Consider the following 18,662-nt stretch of genomic DNA (forward strand, 5'->3'; position numbering starts at 1 on the left):
GATAATGAAAGTTTGAACATAAAAGTCATACATCCGGCAGTAAATAGATTGATTATTTCATATACTAATATTAACAATCAAATTAGGCAGGTTATACAAAACAATTGGAAATTTTTATTGATGGATGAGAAAGTAAGAGATTTGGTTGATGTTAGACCAAGTATATCTTATAAAAATATGAAATCTCTAGATAGGAGACTATGTTACGAAGACACCAATAAGAATAAAATTCCATCACAAAAGAAAGGGACCTTTGCATGCCAAACTTGTAAGCAATGTAAATATATAGCGGGTATAAATAAATTCATACATCCACATACAGGACGTGAATACACATTTAAGGGATATGCATGTTGCAAAACTAGAGATGTCATCTACCTTGCCCAGTGCCAAAAGTGTAATCTTTTCTATATTGGTAAAACCAACAGAACATTACGCGAGCGGATAAGAGAACATATTTACGCAATTGAGAAACAGAATACAACAAATGCTCTGGCACGACATGCTTTAGATAAAGGATCTTCACATTGCTTTAAATTTATGGTCCTTGAGTTAATAACAAGAACTAGTAGGCTAGGGAATATTAAAACCTACACAGAGGAGATAGAGAATAAATGGATTTTAAGGTTACAAGCCCATATATATGGGCTTAATGATAAAATATCCCTCAAGCCTTTTTTGGTTAATAGACCCTTGAATCATTGACAAATGCATTTTTATACATTTTTAATTTCCATATATCTTTATGTATATTGAAACTACAGGCTGCTATATATATATGTTTTTTATATATAATATTTTTTTATATATATGTCTTTCTATATGTCTTTTTTATATATATGTTTTTAAACCTTGTGGAACATCTATTCAGACTTGTTTGATAGTATAATTGCATCAATTACACTGCAGTTGTTTTTAATTAAGGTGCAAGGCACTATGGTATAAAAAGAGATGCATTATTCATGTATTTTAAGGTCTGATGAAGCGTTATATCAACGTGAAAGCGCTTACCTGTCTATTCTTCCTGCATATTCGTTTTTAATAAAGGACAGTTTGTGGAAAATTTGGTGAGACTTATTTGCAGCCTGGTGCACTCTTAACTTTTGGACTACATCTATTTATCTTGGTTTTGAGGGTGCTTTACTCGACAGGTAACATTGTTATTATCTACAATTCATGAATTCCCCATAATAGTCAATGGCACGCATGCTACACCATAACCATGGTGCAAGGGTTGCTAAGGGTCTGTGACAGTGATCTGCATGGTAACTAGGAATTAGTAGTCAATGCCATGCAAATGAGTCAAGTAATACTGAATCGTAAACTCCCTGCCGGCGTAAGGTTGTACCACATGGTGTAGCAGTACAACACCGAGGTGTGGCCTGGAAATAAACATGACATCAAGAGAGGGGTGCGCCACCATAGCTGTAAGCACATCGGAGCATTGTTAATCCGGGTTGCCTGTTGCTAAGCAAAGCCGCAGGATAGGGGTGTGGAAGTAGCCATAGCTTTGCTTAGCTGAGAGCACACAAGGTAACTGAAAGTGTATGTGGACGTGGATGAAAACACGCTCGAAACCCGGTAAATGGCTGAGCGCGGCACGCACCACAGCTGAAACAGGAAGGATACGGGAAGACAATAAGGAAATGCTGCAGCATGGTAATTGGAGTACAAATGAGTAATTAACACCTAGGAACTCACAGTGGGCCATTGACAAGAGCTAACAAGGTTTCTAGCATCTACCTGCAGAACAGGAAAGGGGAGGTGCCGTACTGTAAAGAAAAGAGAACTGTCACAGCAGAACAAAGCAAACCTGCAGTAGATCCGCTACATAACACATTTCGCAACACAATCCTGGGTTGTGAAAGTACAAAACAAGACAGCAGGCAGCTGGATGCATGCCTGACAATGGGAGGGGAATCGGGTTGAAAAGTGAAGTAAAGGGCAATAGATGAATCATGGCAGCCAAGTGTAAGTCAACACCAAAGGCCCCACAATGGCAGTGCCTGCTGTAAAACCCATAATTAAGATACCCTGCAGCTGGAATTTTACATACACACCCAATTACACCAGCATCATCCATTGCACAATAGTATAAGGTGTGAAAGCCTCACACACACACTTGTGTATTCCCAGACACTCTGCACCATTGGTGTATACAGATGGGGAACTTTTAATATGTACATGTTAGGGGCTGCCATAACTTTGATTCACCAGCATGTGTTGGAGACTGACAGTGGTGTGGAGGATGATGCTGATAACCATCTCAGGCACCGGAAGAGGAGAAGAATGTTCAGACCCAAGGTAACCTACCAGGGACTATATGATCTGGAGATAGTAGGGCATTACAGGGTGGACAGGGACACCATACAGCAACTTGTTGAACTGTGCCGGCCACGCCTCAGAGCCAGAAATAACAGAGGGGAACCCATCCCAGTGGACATGAAGGTATGTGTAAGCTTGAGAATACTAGCCACAGGTGCCTTCCAAAGGCCAACTGGGGATATCATGGGGATCTCACAGGCATCACCATCCAGGGTACTCCACCAGTTCCTGGATGCCATGTTACCACATGTCAATGAGCACATATACTTCCCCCGAACGCAGGAGGAGTTGGCCAGCAATATGCATCTCTTCCACCACGTGGCAGACTACCCGGAGGTACTGGATGCAATAGACTGCATGCACATACACATCAAGACACCACCTGGTGAGCAGGGTAGGCGCTACATAAACCGCAAGGGATACCCCTCCATCAATTGCCAGGTCGTGTGCAATGCCCAGGGCATTATCATGAATGTGTGTGCTGGCAGCCCTGGAAGGTATTACGACTCGCACATCTGGCACATCTCAGCGCTGTATCAGGTATTTGCCAGGGGGGACATCCCATATGGCCACCTGATGGGGGATGCTGGCTATGCACTGGAACCATGGATGATTACTCCCATCAGAAATGCACACACACCCACGCAGGAATGCCATAATAAGGCACACGCAGAAACCAAAATCATCATAGAGCACATGTTTGGGATGCTGAAATCATGGTTCCATTGCTTGGACATATCTGGTGGAGCCTTGCAGTACTGGTCCAGGCACGTGTGCCCACATGTTCATAGTATGTCCCATGTTACACATTATGATCCTGTGGAAACAGCTGCAGCAGGGACAGAATGGTGAAGGCCCTCACAGCTCTCCACCATTGCCAAGGGCTCTGCAAGCACAGAGGAATTCAGACCACGAACACCCTATGCCAGCCCCAGTAGGCAGACGGAGGCGTGCCCAGTATGCCCATGCCTTGGCAAAGAAGGAACGTATAGCACACACACTGACAGTGTAGGCACTTATGGACTGACACCCTTCTCCAGCTGCACACAGCAAACATGGATGGCACACACACACAACCACCTGTAAATTGTCATGTATAGGTGGTCTACTGTGTGCATCCTACATAGGTAGCCCTCAACTACTGTACACACAACTGCCATTGGCACAAGGTAAGTCAATACCTGAACAGTGAATTAAGCTATCAGCATGTGCCCATACTGTATGTATAGGTTCATAGATACATAGGTAGGTACATGCCTAACTGCCCAAGGCCACTCATAAGCATAGTCAAAAAGTGTCTGCTGCTGCCAACCCATTGATTAACTAACTGTCCCTCTGTGGAGCAGAGCCAATTGCAGGATCCCTGGGGTGTATCCACTGTTCCCCACCCACTCTGCAAGGATTCCCTGGAGTGTTAGTGAGGGGCTTCGTATAATGTAATCAGGGGTCTAGTTCCAATTAATGGGAAGTACCCATGACAGGAATCTTTGCAGATGATTTACATGTTACATAGCATACCTTAACCACAGCTTGCATATATAGGTAGTATTCCACAGAATAATAAACATTTGGAACATACAACCACTGAAATGTGCATTAATCACCCTTGCACTACCAGTGCCTGCTCTAAGAGGTAAAATTACCACTGCCAGGATTAGAACATGCAACCATGTACACAATCTTCACAATAACCTACCACTAAGCTACCTGAGATGTACAAATGGCAGTTGTGTATATTGACAGGTTAAAACACAAAAGGTAGGAATGTGTGGAAATAGGAAAAACTGGCATGTACCCAATGAAAGGTATATGCTATATATAATATATATATATATATATATATATATATATATATATATATATATATATATATATATATATATATACAAAACATGTTTACCTCTAGGTAATGAGGAAGACTGAGTGCTATAGTAATTAGTAGCTTATGTAGTGCTTACAAGTTCTGAACAAGTGCTGAGCATGAATAAGTAATCCAGATAGAGTCTTGGATAACATAAATACACTGCCCCCCAACAGGTACACAATCATATATCCATGTACACCACAGAGCCCCTGTACCCAGAACAATGCAGGTACAAGCTGCACTCAGGCTGCATGGGACCTGTCTACATCCCAGGTACACATATGGCAAAACAAGTTGCTCTCCACATACACATCATATAAGACATACCTTCATGTCAGGCTGTGTACACATTGAATGGTGCACACCAACAGGTATCACAACCCACAAAGGGGGAGACCACCACTGATAATGGGAAGTACTGCACTACTACCCTACTGAGTCTGGTCTGAAAGGCCATGAACCTTGATCAAATGATTTGATGTCAGCAGTACAGATGTAGATGACAGTAAGTTTGATTTCACACTGCATATCATAACCTTGCCAGGTCATAGGACATCATCACCCATACTGTGTTCCACCTACACTTGGTATACTTGATGTACATTCCTATGTCACAGGAGTGTTTTGCAATGGGACTGCTGGCAGAGCCAACACTATAGAAGGTGTCTGAATAATACATGCACATCACACCAGTACCAGCTACAGTAAGGCAGGGTTAATTAATTGTATTCCCCCTCATTGTAGTCCATACCACAAAGACTAACAGAAGGCATCTGCCTATTGAAGTATGCAAATGACTATGACCTAGGAGCAATAGCCGACTCAGAATGTTGTGGACAACATACAGAAGGGGCTTTGTGGGTGAGGTGTGTGTGACATATGGCCACAATCTGACAGATACATATTGCATTGTCACCCCTGTGTTAATAACCCTGTACCCATGAACTACCACCTAGGCAGCAGTCAACATAATGGACACTGTGTGTCTTTCCTGTGATAGCTACATCACCACACCTGTCAGGTAATCATATGTCGCAACCCTAATCATGACAGGGTGCCATCCATGAATATAGAGATCATTGTCCAGTCATACACAACGTTCAAGTGACCCATATCAGATCACATATTTCCTTTAAGGGGTATTGGCCATGTTCATATGGCCTACACCAGCCTTTCCATTCCCTATCTCCACTATGTAGCATGATGCATAACCTGAATAAATCCATGTCCAACCCAGTGATGTTGGACATGCTACACGTACACATCCTGATCTCAAACACATACTTCATGGACATCCACCTTTCTAGTACTAGGATCACCACATGCTGGACAGATCCTTGTCCTATACACTTTACATAGTCCTGCCATACTATGCATTCCTGTCCAGCAAAGCTGCACATCGCCCCCCTCTCAGACATGGTGTGATGACCACATGGTAAATGTATCATTAACCCTGTGGATCGGTTATGTGGCACTGCTCCACCTGGCCCCAGAGACCCACCTGTCGGCAACAGCCAGGTAACCTTTCATCCTAGATTCATACATGGTCCAGGGCATATAGCCTACTAGTTGACTTTGACTGTACATGCTATAGTTGATATCCATCCCTGCGAATACCATCTGGCTAGCCAGTGTCCCATGTGTATCACATGTGCAACACAGGTGATACATGGCAGGATGTTGAATTGCTGTACAGTGCCATGTCGATGTATATGGCAGAACACATACATGTAAAACCTTCCATGAGCAAGTCTGCAGGGTCACAGGTCATGTCCGGTAAGGCAGTGTAAGTCTTTATATGTGACATATACACAGCATCAAGGTCGACTGCATTAATATGGACACATCCAGCCATGTGATGATAGGTAGGAACACCAGTACAGGCAAACAGACATGCCCACATCAAGACAGCATCCACATGGAGTATGAGCAATGTAATCAGGTGACACACACACACACATATATTGTGATAATATCCACTCACCATTGAGTGTCACATGTGTGTGACACAAATATGTCAGTGGTGTCAGTGTCATGTAGATTTGCAAAGACAACTATTTAATCGTAATAAATGTGATACATATGTATGTTCAGCTGTAGCTCTGTGTGTCTCTGTGAGTTACTGTGACCTGTCTCCATCATTATGTCTTCCAGGTATGCTCATCCCATACCTACATGACAATCATGATATCCTGTTCAGCCATGTGCCACAGGATGCACAGCAGCGGGATGCCCTGTGGATAGAACTTCGCAGGAGGGTTAATGAAGTGGGTGGCCACAACCGCACATACCAGCAGGTGTGCAGACACTGTACAGACATCATTAGACAGGCAAAACAGCGTGCGAATGCAATCGCCAGAGAACAAGGTGCAACAGGTGGTGCACCACCAACTCAGCCCCCACTCACATGTACCGAGGAGCTACTGGCCAACCTGGGGACACCTGCAGAACAACATCCACAAGCCTTAGCCGATATTGTGGAGGTGGGTGTCTCTCAACCACCGAGCCTGGAGTTGCTTGATAAGTCACTACTGCACCTATGACAACTATATTCCATATAGTCACATGTGTCACTGTACAATATGTAATGTAACATCATAAGCAAGGCATGTATACAATCATGCTGCATAGTATAGTATGCTACTCTGTGTACGCACACATGTGCATACACCATAGTATAGTCTAATGTACTGGTGTATGTGTTAACATGCATATTGCCCCATGTAGCTATCATACAGGCGTGGATAATGCTCATACTGCTGCATTACCCCTATTTAGGTACCACTGGCATTCCGCTGCGACAGCAGCCCATTGCAGGTGAGACTGTTATTATTTATCAGGCATCATAATGCACAGATCTATCTGCCATGTGGCCATTTACCACATGTACACATAATGTATGGTCCTGTCACAATATACAGGTCGGACCTGCAATGCATCACAATGGCTACCGATGTGTAACACTTGCAAACTATGTGAATCACCTACATGAATCCTCACAAACTGTCATTGCCAGATGTGTGGACAGCTGTGCATACAATGGTGAAGGTGCTGTTCACTGTAGGGACATGTACTACAGATCAGAACTATACATGTGGGGAATACAAACAGTACTACACAGTGAGTTGGAGTATGGCCAGCCCACAGGATTCACTGGTGTGGATCATAGCCTTGCTATGAATGTCACACAATGTGATTTGCTATCTTGACATGTCCATGACATCTAGTGTCCTGGCTGAAACACTGCCTAACTATCCTGAAAAACATATCCCACATACCAAACATACCACCCTTTGTTTGCATAACCCTGTCATCAGTGGAGCATATGGCATCTATGGATGTATGTCATATGGGACAACACAGCCATGTGAAATAGACGCCCGTCACAATAATTTGGCCAACACATGTACACACATGGCCATGGAGAATGGCCAGAGACATGAAGCAACACACACAGTAGATGTGATGTGCTTGTGTGTACACCCTGTCATACAGTGGCTACACATGGTCCAACTATGGCCTTTGTGTAATGGTTATATTGCAGATGTGGAACACTAGACATCCTACAGGCCTGTGCACATCTTGTGTAGGCGTGACATCAATCCACCACATAAGATGTGTTGAACATCTTGAGTGTGTCATGACATGACAGTAGTCACCTGTACAGTATCCACATCAGCCCAGAGATACAGTACATTACCCTTTCTGGTGTCGGACATCAATGTCATACTTGCTCCTCGTGTGTGTGTGTGTGTGTGTGTGTGTGTGTGTGTGTGTGTGTATGTATGTATGTGTGTGTGTGTGTGTGTGTGTGTGTGTGTGTGTGTGTGTGTGTGTGTGTGTGAGGTACACGGATGTCATGTGGGACATGGTGTACCTATGTGTTCACCATGTCTGGCCATAGTTGCCAAGCTGCAGCAATATGGTTGCAGATGTGCAGGGGTGTCATCCGTATACCCTTCAGTAACCTGTGTCACACATTCCATATCATGGTTTAGTGTGTATACACCTCTGTGACGTGGGTCACATTCCACAGTATATATGTATTGTATCTGAACACAGTCATGGCTATGAACTGTGTCTGTAACTCACACTGTATAGCAATAGAGTCACCTCATGATTCCCTGCAATGGCCATGCACATCAGCTAAATGTGCAGTATATCTGTAGGGCGAACAGACAACACTGCATTGGGACACCCTTACCCCACTGTATATTTGACAGGACACCATTGTGTTAAACATGTATGCATGTCATTGCACATGTCAGCAGATCACATGTCATATTACATGCGATTGTCAAGGTCATATGCCACACATCAGGCAGGTGTACTGTTAACCTCTGCTGGTCTACATGGTGTAACACAGGGATGTATGCTAACTACTACTATGACTGTGTAATTTGCATGCCTTCTGCTATGACACATGCATGCTGTTGTGTGCAACCCAGGGATGTATGATAACTACCACTATTATTGTCTGCACTGCATGCCATCTGCCATATCACATGCATGTTGCATGCCTTCTGTCATATCACATGCATGCTGGGTGCCATAGCCTGTGTGTCTGTGTGTGTGTGTCTGTGTGCATGTCTGTGTGTGTGTCTTTGTGTGTGTGTCCATGTGTGTGTGTCTGTGTGTGTCTGTGTGTGTGTCTGTGTCTATTGTATAGATTGTAATATACAGTTCTTGTCTGCCCCTCACAGGTGATGTAGGTGCATTGCTTTCCTGTGGTCCAGCTGATGTTAGTGTCCCCACAGACTCTAACAGTGAGGATGAATGTATGATTGAGGCACAGGCAGGGTTGTCAGGGGCTGAATCTGTGCCATTGGTTGCCATTCCACCTATATCCCCCTCATCCCCACACACAGATCCCATGCCTACACATACTCCATCACCAGTGGCCATAGACAGTTGGCGTGTGGTAGCTTGGAACAGGAAAGTGTGGGGACTATGGAAGGTGTGCCTGCGCACCATGGTGTCAGCCAACAGACTGGTTGTATCCCTCACAGGCACATGGCAAGTGCTGCTTGTAGGAGGACCTCTGGCCAACATGCCCCTGCAAGACAGAGTGCAGCAGCTGGTGTCACCAGACAATTTTCAGGCTGTAATGGAGGCACAGGCACATGCTAAATGGCACAACAGAGAAGATTAGAGACTTCAGAGGGCTGCTGTCCATTCTTTAAACAACAACATTCAGGCAATGGTAAATGCTCAACAGCAGATTGCTGAAGCTTTGGATAGATGGCTGGGTGACATGGTTGGAGTCCTTGATTGTGGCATGACAATCCGTGAGCATGACCTGTCTGTGTTGGAACATCTGGTAGGAGTGAGGCATCGGGCACATGGACATAGGCCTGCTACATCACCTGTTTCAGGTCTACATGAACGAGCTACCTCACATGTCCGGTCCCATTGTGGCAGAGGCAGCAGCAGTGCAGCTGGTGCTGTGCTGTCCACACCATGATAAAGCAGGCCACGTGCACGTGGCCCTGGATGGTCCCAACAGGGACACGGTTCCAGTGGACAAGTGCCATCAGACAGTACCAATCTGCACCTCTGCCTGGTAGTGCCCGTGCAACCCCTGGCAAGCACAGGTCACATGTCCGTGGCCGGACACCGTGAACTTTTAAACTTGGCCTGTACAGTCTGCAGCTGTCAATAATACCCCTGTGTAGGCCAGACACTTGCCAGAACTGTGTGCATACATACACGCACACACCGGAAACATATGTAGGGCACCGCAACACACACGCATAACATCCACACATGCCCAATTAGATCAAAAGCCCTAACCCACATACATGATGTCATCCAATAGTGCAGTTTAGGCCTCTGGCAAACATTATCACCCTGTGCATATGATGATGCCTGCCCCGCATCCCTGACATCCACACCATCTGTGCAGGTAGATGCTCATATGGTCTGATGTACACGGTGAACAGACTAGGAAGATAAATGTAGTTTACAATTGTTGAGTACTGTTGACAGGCAGCAGACATACCATGTACTACAGGTGTACAATGCATTTCACACTGTTAACAGTATGTGTCTTGTGTAACAATAGTAACTGCATGTTGGTCATGAGGTTCTGCTTTCCTCCTTCAGGTCTAATTGCACGTGCCGGTGGATGTCTGTGTTTGCAGTTAGTGTCCCATATGTCAAGTGTGGAGTACTCACAGGTATGTATGAATATGTCAGCATGCACTGTGTAGCTGCCACATAAACACTGAGAATGTCTCACGTTCCAAACATGTCTACTGATCCAAGAGCATGATAGCTGTGTATTAAGCTACTGTGGCTACAGACGTGACATCCATACTGGGTGACATCACAGGTACAGTTACATGGAGTGGTGAGGTAAGAGAGTGGTCTAGCTGCTTACAAGGGTAGAGGCCAGTGGGAAGTGTGATGCCTCATTGGGAAGCAGCAATACACGTTCCCATGACAGGATGCCAACCCACAACTGCACCCACACACTCAGGTATTGACACACATGTATTCAGTGACACAGTAACACACCCACACACTCACGGATTCACCGACACAGTAACACACACTGACACACAGTTGCTACTGTTGAGGTGAGGACCCCTGCCTAAGTTCAAATCATCATTACAGTACTGTGCACCTACATGATGCGCCACAGAGAATACACATGTACAGGTAGCCAGTATGGCCTAAGATCGGGAACATCAACACGGATAGTAGATTGCATCACCTGGATGTGGGAGGGGTCTTATCAGTTCAGTATGGTAACATACATCCTCACTCCAGGGACCAGACAGCCATACATACACACATACACACACACACACACACACACACACACACACACACACACACACACACACGCACAAACATATACACACTGTGGCATTCACTATAGAATACACCTATGTCACGCACATACAGATACCTCACATGTGTGAGATACACGCCCCTGCCTATGTCCTGCTTTTTATATTGCAGTCTGTACAGATGTGTACAGTAGTGTACAGGAGATTGAGTAACAATTGAGATGTATTCCCCACCATAAGTGACATATATGGACACACACGCAACCACACATGCCAGTACTGTGAATCAAACACCTGCCTAGTTCATGATATGTATGACAGACTTATAGCAGTATTGCACGCGTTACAAAGTGTACTGACACTCCCTTTGGCAACAGTGCTGATATATGCACATGGGACGTCTTAACTGTTACAGGTGTCAAGTGATTTACCTTCGGTGTCACCCTGACCGCTGTCTATGTTATGTGTTATGTCCTTCAATTAATGAAACCATTGCTTACCGGTTACACAGGTTATTGTAGGACTGCTTGTGACACACCTGTGATCTGTCCTCAGCAAACATCCATCTGCAAAGATGCCCCACCACTTAGTTATTTCCACACATCTCTCCATACCTGAGGTACATCTTTCCGTACATTCAGCATATCACCATATACAGTTGGCAATGTTGAGGCTGCATTGCAACTGCATGATGTACTACACGTCACCTGCATACATCAGCAACTGCACACACATGGTATCTGAACGCACACCACTACATGTACATGTGTGTAAGTCCTACAATCCTGTCATTTGGGCATGTTTGTAGGCATTGCAATTGGTGGACATGTGTAATGACATACATGACACATGGACTGTTGTATGATATGATAGGTGTAATGGGTGACCAGTACAGAGGGGATGTTACCTCTGTCAACATTGATATCACACCTTATGTACTGTTAGCATTCAGCAGCCATGGACCTGCATGCCATGTGCATGTGTGTAATGGTTGTAGCCACCTGTCTGCACAAAGGACAACAACAGTTATGCTATTTACATGTATGTTGTGTGTCTGTGTGGCATGTACATATCCAGGGCAGGCACATGTATGTCATATCTAGACATAAGGGTATGTACTGGTGTACAGCAACAGTCATCTGCTAATGCTGTAAATAACTGAGGGCCCTTGGTAGGTGTACAGCTGACCTGGTTACAGACAGTGGTATCATTGCATTGCATAACACATGATGCAACTGTGTCAGTACATGGGTACTCTCTACAGTTGATGTAGAGCTTGGTACAGTCCACTGGTCAAGGGTCACATGGTGGTGTACCCTTATATGTCCTACAACATGTATGGATGTGTGTTAGTGGTCCGAGGGCATGGTGGTGTCTGAGATTTACATCCTAGAATGCAGCATTTGACACTGTGTCCTGCACCTGACTTATCTGTGATGCCTTTTGTGGGGGTACCGGTCAGTACATGTGAGTGGCCTCTATGTATGTGGGGACACCACCACCTGGAGCGGTCCGTACCTGTGTTATGGCCCATATGTCTGGTTCTATTGTGCACCACATAGCCTTTAGCCAGGTGTTCCTCACTGCACAGATATCAGTACTCCCCATTGTTGGATCTACAATGAGCAGCTGTGATTATGGACATTACACGTCTTGCACTGGTTAGCATAAGCATGCAATGCAGTTGTCCTCTAGGTGTCAGGGTGTTATCCTGTGTTTAGGACATTTGCCTTGGAATGGCACTATATGGGCGGATGCGACTTGGGTATTATCCCCCACTCCCTTGAATCATGGATGCATGTGATATGTGTCAAAGGCTTGTCTACTGTTAGTCATGTCATCCCAGAATGAGAAACACTGGACAACCTCGTACTTACAGCAAGACATTGGCTCTTTGTGTTGGTCAAGTAGTTGCCACTCCTAGCAAGGCTCATTGTGAGTGGTGGTATTGTGCTTGATATAGGATGGTACATCTAAGGTGACAGACAACAGCAGACATTGTGTAAATGGCCGGTGTCAGATATATGTAGAGCAGCGTTCCTGCTAACAATGACAACTACTAACACCAGAGCCCATTACAATGTGTTCTTTACATCTAGCTGTAATAGCATGGCCACTGTGGCCTTCCGTGCTTAGAATCAGAGTGCATTCCAGACAGCCCTGTGCTACTAAGTGTATGAGCATGCCCAGTATAACCTTGTGTAGATGGGCACATAGTGCATTCCAAACAGCCCTGTGCTATTAAGTGTGTGAGCATGCCCAGTAACACCTTGTGTTGGTTATGTACTTCTGTGTATGGGCATGGCCATTGTAACAATGTATAGTGATAGTAGTCATCCATTCCACAGATGGGCATACTCCAGGTCAGGAAGGATTTCTACTTTAAACACACAGGTTCACAGGTATGTACATTTTAACTGCCAGCATCCCTGCTGATGTCTGCATTCCTAGAAGGTCATAATGACAACCTTGAGATGTGTAGTCTGTGTGGCGCAACTCGTAACTATGTAGTATTGTAATAATGATCTGTAGATAGGCAGGTGTTCCATTCCCAACACTGGCATGTGTGTGTGTCTGTCTGCCTGAGGACTGAATGATGATTTTAGACTGCTCAAACTCCATACAATTCTTATACCCACCTTTGCAAAGGCTGATGATGTCACCCACCTACAAATACACCTCTGGGAGTACTGTGGCCCAGTAATCTCAGTAGCGTGTTCTGTAACTGCGTAATGCTGTAGTGTAATAAAGTAGTTAGGTCGGTGTTCTAATCCCAGGCTTGCCAAGTGTGTGTGTCCCCGTCTGCCTGAGGACTGAATAATGCTTTTAGACTGCTCACACTCCATAATTCTTATACCCACCTTTGGCAAGGCTGATGATGTCACCCACCTACAAATACACCTCTGGGAATGCTGTATCCCAGTAATCTCAGTAGCGCGTTCTGTAACTGTGTAATAAAGTAGTTAGGTCGGTGTTACAATCCCAGGCTTGCCAAGTGTGTGTGTGTTTATCCCCATCTGCCTGAGGACTGAATAATGCTTTTAGACTGCTCACACTCCATACCATTCCTACAACCACATTTGGCAAGGCGGATGATGTCACCCACCTAGAAATATACCTCTGGGAGTGCTGTAATCCAGTAATCTGGGTAGTGCGTTCTGTAACTGCGTAATACTGTAGTCTGCTAAAGTACTTAGGTCGGTGTTCTAAACCCAGATATGTCAAATGTGTGTGTGTTTGTGTCTAACTGCGTGAGACAAGTAAAGTGCTTTGTAGAGTATGCACTCTCTCTACAAATCACATGACCACCTTTGTCATTCTTGCTGTTGTCACCCACCTAGGGATACACATTGTAGGCATGCTGCAACCCAGTATTCACTGTAGCACATGCCCTAAAAGCATATTGCTGCAGTGTGATATGGTAGGTAAGGGTTTGTATACAGGACATGGCAAGTGTGTGTCAGAGCCTGTGTAGAGGTGGCTGTGAGTGTCTTACCAGTGGACATGTTGGGGAGTGGATTTTGTAGTTTTCCTATATGGTGTCCATCTTATGACACATTGGCCACCTCATGAGGAGTACAGCTGTCAGTCAGCCACGGGACTGTGTTGGTAAGTCATACCCCTACATCTGGCAAAAGGCCTGGTGAACAAAGTATGCAACCATACTAGTACCCGGTATATGTCCCACACCCATGTGCCATGCACAAACAAACTTGCCTAGTATATCCCGCTATGTTGCTAGTACCATACACATTGATGACAGATAGTAGGCATGGTTTGAATGCAGTGGCCTGTAGAGGACATGGCACCCCTTTACAGCGGTACAATAGGCTCATATATGGGACATTTGCCTTCACTATGTTCCACACTGGATGCCTGCAACATATGTGGTGCCATCAAATGTGATCCACAGAGGCCATGCAATGCTGTGCACATGGGCTCTGTATGGACCCATGCCACTGACACCATTGAATACCTGTATCATACAATCAATGCAGGTGCAGGGTTGACCTGTTCACTATAAGCAGGTTTCGCCACACCAGGCCAATATTGGCACATCGGGGGATAACAGGTTGTGTACACAACATGTGTCTGCCAAACCAGGTACACCTGTACATGTCACTGTACAGTATTGTGGGACATGCACATCCCAGGCAATGTCCATGTGAAGAACTATCAAACACAGACATGGCATGCATTGCAAAGCTATGGCCATACACATTGGTAACCAGGATATCAGGGCAGATCATGCAGTTCCCATCTGTGTGGGACATTGCAGACACTACACCCCTGCACTGCATAACATTGTCAGGTGACGCGATGCCAAGGATTACCCCTCACCCAGCCTTATACAGCCATCTTGCACAGCCAACCACTACACACTCCTGAAGCAATGCATGCATGCATGCCAGTACTGGCACCTTGTGTCTGCATGTGGGTTTTGATGCTCCCAACCACAGTCACTCCCTGTATAACCCTCATTGGCATACCAACAGATGTCAAATACTTTCACATGCCCTAGCCCATAGAACCTCCAGATATCCCCTGTGGTGCACGTAGTCCTGTGCATTACTGCAGTGTGGCAAACTAAGTAGTTAGGTTGTGTATTTGTGGCCCTGGCAAGGACTGTCAATGCGTGTCCATTAGAGAGTGTGGTTGTGGTGACAATGGCATCCATTCACATGGACAGCCATGTGTGCCACACCTAATGTATGTCTACTATATCTCTGTTGCAGATGTCACTCACCTACCGTCATGCACATGTAATAGTAATGAGTAGTCAGTCAGGGGTTTGACCCCTATACTCTTATGTGTGTGGCAGACGATGCTTAGGGTTAAGTCTCCAAGCCCTTCCCTGGTGTACTTTGCCTGCCCCACCCACACACTCTCTGGTGGATGTGAAGGAGTACACCTGCTCAGCAGCAGCATGTGTATTGTAAGTGATGGACATGGTCAGGTGATGGCCTCTGCACCTATTGCAGTCCTCCTCTAGCTGATTGCATGTGGAACAGCTGTGATGGTGTTCCCATAGCCATTCGCATGATAAACACAGTACACTATCTAGGGAAAACATGTTGGTATTTGGCCATGACAGTCGCTGTGAGTGGTACCTGGATGTGGTGTTCTGACACGGCATCACAGATGATATCTGGATGTACCTAAAACATTATACACAGTGGGAAATAGCCTAAAGACAGGAGGGTGATGTGCCACACATGGCTACAGCATGTAAGTGTAGCTATGCTACATTGAGACTACTGCCTGTTTAACATGTGTGTGGTAATGGCTAGTCTGCATATTTTAATACAGACATGACAGTACTCTGTTCGTGAAGGACCCCCATCTGTAGGGCCATCTGTGAACTGGTCAGTGTGTGCAACCATTTGTTTCCTATGTTACACACTGAACACACATATGTGCACAGCAGAAGCATAGTGTGAGGACTGCAGACAGTACATGATGATAGGGATATGTTACTGCCATCGCATCCCTGACTGGACATGTGTCACATGAAACAGTGGTATGACAGACACTGTCTGGGGTTTCCAGTGACAAGCCAATAATGGGCATCTGTTCATAGCTGCGGTCACATGTCTACTACACATTGTACAGATGGCATGCAGTATATATGCATGTGTTGTGCTCCCTCTGCAAATGTATACTATCTGTTGTGTTGGGTTGATGGTGATATCTATGCATACTGTTGTAGGTAATCCTGTATGCTGGTGTCTATCACTAAGCCATATGTGGGTTTAAACTGCAACACCATAGGCTGAATAGGTTGGGAGGTCCCAGCAGAACCTCCTGTCCCACTTCAGCTGACCATGGCACCGGGCACTAGCACATCTGGGGCCCAACCTTGGACATCAGCCTCTGTTGGCTCTGCACCACCTTTTGGTGGTACCACAACTGAGGATGGAGCATGTCCTCCCTGGGAGCAGGACCCGACAGGTACATGTCTGCTGTCGTGCGGTCCAGGACGTGTTGCACTGGGGGCTCACTAAGGGGTTCTGAAGTCAGATACGCAAGCTCAAGGGTGGAGTGCTACATTTACAGGGTGATGCTGCCTCTCCTGGACAGCCCCAAGCACTGCTTCCTTTGCAGCTGTTTAGGTGCAGTGGCGGCTGACCATGGCTGGGGACCTCCATCCCACTGTTCCCATAGTCTTGTGAATGCCGAATACCCATCCCTGTCCGGGGTGTATTCCCCCAAATGTGTCATATACCAACTCTGTATGCTGTCTTGTCTGTGATTCTACCCTACTTATCCTCCACGGCCATACCTACACTCCTTCTCCTACATCTGACCCTCACCTACAGAAACATAAGGCCAATCAGCTCCTAGGACTACATCTGCCCTATACATAGCTGTCCATTTCACACACGTGCCCACTGGACACATGTAACCCTTGTAATATGTATCACAACATACTTCTGTTAACCTCACCCCTGTCCCTCAGGTGAATGATCCTGGTATGCACATCACCTCTAAATGGTCCAGGTACACCTGATGAGGATGACCCCATTGTACACACAACACTACCAGTCCCTGTATGGTTACCCAATGTACCTTTATCATGATGTAGCACACAGCACCATGCAAGAGTACTGTTCGCACATAATGATTGGACAGGTACTGTTGTATTAATGTACATTACATGCACAGAGTGATGTATATGGCCAATGTACAACTATTTGCATGTATGAATGACACATGGCTGTCTGAGGGAGTCTTGAGATCACATAGAACAACACCACTACATAACACATGTGTCGTTGGTGTTTCCCATTTCATTCATTTGTAATGCTTTGTTGCCACATGGTATGTTCTTGATATATCTCTATATATGTATGTTCCTATATGCTGGACATAAACACTCATATATATAGCTACATGATATAATACATTTGTATACTGTTGAATGACTGTGCTGTATGATATGTTTGTGGTACTGTCCGTTGTCTGTATATCTGCATGGCGTATTGGTAATTCACATTAGCTGTGTGTGCAGGGTCCTGGTTCAGAGCCTTGCAGAGGATGTTTATTTGGTTGCAGGGCAGAACAAGGCCATTGGATACAGAGGGAGTAAGGCACATTAAAGCAGTTAGGAGCGTGTGTGCATGGGTTTGCATGGTGTTACTCACTGCTGACCTCTGGTTACAGCTTCTTACACTTGGTTAGCCTCTACACTACTTTACCAGTGCAATACTTGCATACTGGTAGCCAAACAGGCTTACACCCGCTCGCTCCCGCACTTGCAAATGCACCGACATTGGTGCTTGCATCTGACACTCACACCCCTGGGTGGGAGCAAGGACCACAATATTACCTTGTGATGCCTATTACATCAGACTACATGACTACAGTATTGGGAATGGCTGCCCATTAGGTGACGGCATGGCGTTCGACTGTACGGAATTGGCGGCCTGTCCAGTGAATTAATCATATTATTTGTGTGTTCCTCATACAATCTGCTCCTGTCTGGCTAATACATGGGAACTGAGATTCTTTAATACAGACAAGTAATTGGGTTTTGGGAGACACATCCTTCGGCCGAGTCATGCTACCGCATACCTATTCTAGGTTTGCCACCTTTTCAAATGGCCAAGGTGGGACTGTAGGGTTAACACCTGTCTTACTTTGCGAGGGACTGTCCCTCTTTAGGCAGTTGTGTC

Source organism: Protopterus annectens, chromosome 7.part0, assembly GCF_019279795.1.
Source record: "Protopterus annectens isolate FY-2018-M chromosome 7.part0, PAN1.0, whole genome shotgun sequence".
NCBI lineage: Eukaryota > Metazoa > Chordata > Ceratodontiformes > Protopteridae > Protopterus > Protopterus annectens.